The following is a 4,950-nucleotide window of genomic DNA, read 5'->3' as shown; positions in this document are numbered from 1 at the left end:
TTACTGCAACGATGGTAAGTGTGTGAATGCTGCCTTTGAAGAATTATAATGGAAAAATTAAGGTTGTTGACTACTACTTTTTTTAAAATATGAATATTTGTATTTATGGATACACTACTAAAAAAACACATTTTATGTTGGTTGTTTACAACATTTTACTTCGGTTATCAACTGTTGCTAGGTGACGTCATAGAATGTTTGTTTGTATATATGATAATAATTCCAAAACAACCGTCTTAGCAAAATTACAATTCAAAGACAATTTTCAAAAAAATAACCGTCTTAGAATGACAACATTCTGAGACAATTTTAATGAAAACTATCTAATAATGTATTTTTTAAAAAAAATAAAAATTAAAAAATTGAATATTCTAAGACGATTTTTTATAGAAACGTCTTAGAATGAATTTTCAAAAAATAAAATAAAAATAAATTGAAGATCAATTCATGAAAATCATATTAAAATGTAGATATTCTAAGACGATTTTTTAAAGAACTATAAAAAATCATCTTAGAATATCTTTTTAAAAAAAATAAAAATTTTAAAAACTTTTAAAGTAATAATAATTATCGAAAAGCACTTAGACATCTTTATCCTATATTGAAACTAATTAATCAAACATGATTAAAATTCAAAGCATAGATAATCCAAGATAAATTATCCAAAGTTAATATCAACTATTTTCCTGGTTAGTATATATAATGTTGTGGCTAATAATAATAATAATATAACTATGTGAGGAAAAGATATCTATAGGATGTTGGTTTATTTACTACGTAGTGTGATGCTAATAATAAAGGGAACCGGCACAAACAAAAAATAATGGAGGTACACTAAAAGTGAGTATAAGAATAATTGAAATAATTAAAACTTATATGAAGTACTTTAAGAATTGAGGTCACAGGAAAAAAGGAAAGGATAAAAACAACCCGTGTAAATGTAAACTCTTAAAGCTGAGTACCTTTGATTGGCTGATTTTATTTAATATGTGTTCTGCATGTCAACATATAAGAAGCTGATCAAATTGAAGTTTTTAATGTTTAATAAACAAATTTATTTCGCTATCTTATAATTTAATTATGAATTATGTTATTTTAGTTAATTTATAAGTCTGTATTTTTATTCTTACCATTTTAATATATTTTTTGTCATTTTTATTTTTGATAATATATTTGATGTGTGAACTGGTTAATTAATTATTTCACCTCCTTCTATTAACTTTTCTCTTTAGTTTTACCAATATTAATTACAAGAATGCATAGTATGACATAGATCGATACATTGATAGATAAAAATAAAGCATAGCTTAATAGATAAAGCATGCATAGCTTAATATAAGCAACGACCCATTCCTTGTTTTTTGCCCAGTCTCTTATTCAATCCTCAGTATACGAACTTGTCCAACTTCTCAGGAGACAACTTGTCCCAATAAATTCTTGCGAGAAAGATAAGATGTTGGTTAGTTTTTAAAAAAATATCATTAAGTTATGAACATCCAAAAAGGGAAAGAGAAACTGAAGCTACAACATTCAAGGTTGAATACTAGTGCACAAATTACATCTTTGCGAGGGCATCTCAATGATTTGCATATTAAAAGGCAATAATAAAATGTGATTTCCGATAGGTACGGGTAGCATCATTGTTTAACCAACCTTGAGGCTTTGGGATAGATGTATTTGTAAAAATGACCTGTGTCGAGGTATAAATGATATCCACTGGTACATCATGGATTAGCAGCTTTTCAACTGGAATATCATCCACCAATTGGCAGTCATTCCCTGCAAGGGTAGTTCTCAGTATGTTATACACCAAAAGAAGACAAATTGCAAATTTTACACATGGCAACAATAAACAGAGTAAAAAAATTTCTTGCAGCTCTACGAGTGACCACATCACACACCTTCACCACATTTTTTCTTGCCTTCAAGGGAACATCAGGAATTTGAGACACTCACATACATGATAAATTATTATTAGACTATTAGCAGGCAAGGGCACTGGTTTAGGGACAAAACTTATGGTGTCTCATTTTGTTTACCTCAAATATGTCATTAAGGATTCTTGCTATTTCTCTTAAGTCAGGAGAATCATCCTCATGCATGGCAGCCATCAAAGGAGTCCTGAAATTCCATCAGGTAATAATTTCAATTTAAGATTTCGAGGATAATGGAACAATATGCACACTATAGAATATTTAATATAACATTTTGTGTCTAATAAACAAGAAGAAGAAAATATTTATTTTCTTCATTTTCTCTTTATTTAAGTGATAAATGACAACCTCTTTCTTCATTTTATTTCTTCAAGACCAACTGCTTTGGTAATAATTCCACACAATTATAAAAAATGGAAGCAAGTCATCTAAGAGTTTAGGAATATAATATCAGTAGAAAATGCCAACACAGTATACATTATGTTCGCCGGCACAAAAAGGAAACATTCAAAATTACAATGTAGGAAATAGCAATTCTATTCATTTTTAAGGCATATAGATCAACTACCTTGATTGGATGTACAGGACCAAAGCTTTGTACACTCCTCTTCAGCATCTTCTTCTAGTTCTAAATGCAGATTTTCATCACAATAATAATCATTACAATCGCAACAGAAAGAAAAAAAAGATTAATTGTGATCACATAAAGTACTTATTCTAAACATGTACGTTGGAACTTTTAAAAATGTCAAAATCTTCAATAGCACTTTGTTTCTGTGCTTTATATAACTCAGTCCAAAATGATGGATAGGTCTGGCCACTTTTATAGCAAATTTCTAGTGTGATAATTGTATCCAGAAATTTCTCATAAAAACATTTCCAGAAGGTAAATAAATATTGCATTTTAATTATAAAAAAATAAATGAAAAGGGGGAACTTTCAGATGCAGCTCTAACACAATCATTCATACGTACCTATAATGCAGTATCAGAATCTGCAGTTCATGACAGCATTTTGCAATAGTCATGACAGCATTATCCTCTAGTTGAGGCTTGTCTTGAAGGAGGATTAGAGTTTGCAGTTTTGAGAATTTTGAAACAAGAGATAAGACCAAGTTATTCATGTTCTTGCTACACCTGAAGAGAGATGAATTGCAAGAACCTGTTATTACTACATTCCATGAACTCCACAATAACTACAAGCACTCCAAATATCAGTACCTTTACCAACACAGAATAATTACAATTTAAAAACACTTTATGCCACTTAAAAACGGTTAGCCATGTTTTACAAGGAGCATTATAATTTTTTTTTTAAAAAACTCAATAGGGATTAGAAAACCATTTTTTAACCCCATATATATTACATCACATTCTCAACAGAAAATCCTAGCTTATTCTTATTTTAATGGAATAGAATCCTTATTGATCAAATCAGCATCCCAGATGTTCTAATATATCAGATGAATTAATCTCGGCAAAGCAATTGATATTTTCATTGGTAAATTCAAAATATTACCGAAAATGAAGGAAAAACCAGTTTTCTCATATGACTTATACGCATACAAGAGTTGGAAATTTTAAATTTTCAATCCAATTCCATATGTTCGTATGCCAGACCTTACTTACAATTTACCCACCAACAGCGTCTCACATCGAAACTAGCGGGGAATCGAACCCACTAGATATGTGTCTGGTTCTTACTAACTGGACCGTGATAAAAACTTTAATAATAATAATAAAACAAGCAACCTCATCTCAATTTTGAGGTTTTAAATATCGGAGGCGATTGTGTTGGGGTTGATATCACGAACAAATGCAACTGATGTGGTCAAAATTGTAGTGGCGGATGGTTAAAACACCTTGATATTGTGGCCCAAATCATGGTGGTGGACCATTTTTAAAACCTTGGTGACAACAAGAGAACAATGTGTGTGTGTGTGGCGAAGCGTTAGTTACCTATTCGCGTGGAGCAATGCAACGGGATCGAGATAGGACTCGGGGTTCCACAAGTAGCTGAGGCAGGACGTGCTGTAGCAGGCGCAGAGAATGCACTCGTACATCCCACCCAGCTTCTCCCTCTCCTTCTTGCTCTGCAGAATCTCTTTTCTCGGCACTGGTGGGCTCTTCCTCTTCAGTCATGGCTCGACACTCTTGTACTGATTGTAGAAGTTCGTCATGTCCATGACCAGGTCCTTGAAAACAAACACGTGCGGCAAAGGAGTGACCATCGTGGTGGCTGAGATTTTTTTTTTTAGGGGATCTTGGTGAGGCACGAGAGGTCGTTGCAGCCATCGATGTTCATTGCACAGGAGCCGTAGATCCCCTCACGACATGAGCGTCAGAATGTGAGGCTCGGGTCAATCTCGTTCTTGATATTGATGAGTGCATCGAGGACCATCGGCCCGCACTCCTTTAGGTTGATCTGGTAGTCCTTAGCTCGGGCTTTGAGGGGTTTTTGGGGTTCCAACGGTAGATTTGGAAGGTTTTGAGGGTTGGGGTTTCACGGGCCTTGGGCTCCACCTATTGGGCCTTCGCCTCCGACGCATGGGCCATAAGAATGGCCAGCTTGAACGCTGGCAAGGAGGGGACACGCTGCGCCGTCCTTTTTAGTAACTCCATCGCACTACTAAAAAAATAATTTTTTTACGACGCACATTCTAAGGCGTTTTCCTAGAACCGTCTTCAACACCCATCTTCGTAGTTATGGCGCGATGGCATTTTTGTAATTTTCACAGTTCCTTCTACGACAGGTGTGTTTAGCAAACCACCTTTGTTAATTTTAAAAACAATAAATTAAAAAATTATAGTTTGGTCCATACCTGTGCCCCCTTATACCCTAAAGCTCAGTTGACGCAAGTCATAGCTCTATTGTCGTACCTCTCATCCTGTGCCGTTGATCTCCTCTGCCGTACGTGCCGCCGTGACCTCCTTTGCCGTACGTGCCGCCGTGACCTCTCACAGTTCCTTCTACGACAGGTGTGTTTAGCAAACCACCTTTGTTAATTTTAAAAACA

General features: G+C 34.3%; 1 pseudogene; it reads right to left on the bottom strand.

Annotated features, from left to right (window-relative positions):
- Positions 1-1,442: 1,442 nt before the first annotated feature.
- On the bottom strand, positions 1,443-4,555 carry LOC100804394 (succinate dehydrogenase [ubiquinone] iron-sulfur subunit 1, mitochondrial-like; annotated as a pseudogene).
- Between the last annotated feature and the right edge of the window lie 395 nt (positions 4,556-4,950).

Source organism: Glycine max, chromosome 13, assembly GCF_000004515.6.
Source record: "Glycine max cultivar Williams 82 chromosome 13, Glycine_max_v4.0, whole genome shotgun sequence".
Taxonomy (NCBI): domain Eukaryota; kingdom Viridiplantae; phylum Streptophyta; class Magnoliopsida; order Fabales; family Fabaceae; genus Glycine; species Glycine max.
The sequence above is the reverse complement of the archived record's forward strand: the minus strand, read 5'-3'. Positions and strand labels throughout refer to the sequence as shown.